Here is an 894-nt window from a genome sequence, read left to right as displayed (position 1 = left end):
GTCAACTCCTCCTACCCTGGAAAGCACTCTGCTCTAGTTTCTAAGCACATACCAAGTCTTCTTACAGTGGACCGGACTCGATTTACCATACCTCCCTCTTCTTCAAATCCTCTTTACAATATACTACTCTTTTTCTTCTTTCTTCATAGGCCTCAAAATTAGAAATTCCCTGTTTTTTTGAAGTCTCATTTATTATTTCTACCAGTTCTGTGCCTATTCAGGTGAAATCTTGCCTCTTTAAAGAAATCTGGTTTTAGAGTCTGTTGCTATTTAATCTATTCGCATCATTGTCTTCACATTCTGCTTGATTTGAGATGGACGGTATTCAAATTTTATGTTAGGGTAAGTCTTCAGGCACTGCCACCATTGTTTAGTTTTTTTTTTTTTTATAAAAGCATTTTGTTTCTGAGCTCTTTGATGAGAAACATTATTTATTTGGGTTTGGGGTTGTACTTTCAAAATGGGAAGAGAGGTTACTGGGGTCACATATCTCCATTAGTGAAGGAATTGTAACATTAAACACTATCACCAGTGTAAAATTTATTTCTTTTCCATAGTGAATCAGGCTTCAGGAAGGAAATATTTGCTTCTACAGAGCAGATAAAAATGTGTCACCAACTGAAACCTAAAAAGAGAAGCAAGATTTAAGTTAGAAATATTTAAATTTATCTAAAGAAGTTTTTTTTTTATTGAGATTCATACATTTATGATCAAGGGGTGTACTGGAGCATAAGAGGGCATGAGTAAATTCAGAGGTACAAAGGTAAATTATTTTACAGGAATGTTAGGAGGTACATTGTAATCAGAGTTTCTCCTAAACTACCCCCAAAGTATAGACACTCCTCCTTTGATATAAATTGTTCAGATAGTGATATCTACCTGCAAAGCTTGAAA

This window comes from Suncus etruscus, chromosome 2 (assembly GCF_024139225.1).
Source record: "Suncus etruscus isolate mSunEtr1 chromosome 2, mSunEtr1.pri.cur, whole genome shotgun sequence".
NCBI classification, from domain to species: domain Eukaryota; kingdom Metazoa; phylum Chordata; class Mammalia; order Eulipotyphla; family Soricidae; genus Suncus; species Suncus etruscus.
This window is presented reverse-complemented; position numbering follows the sequence as displayed.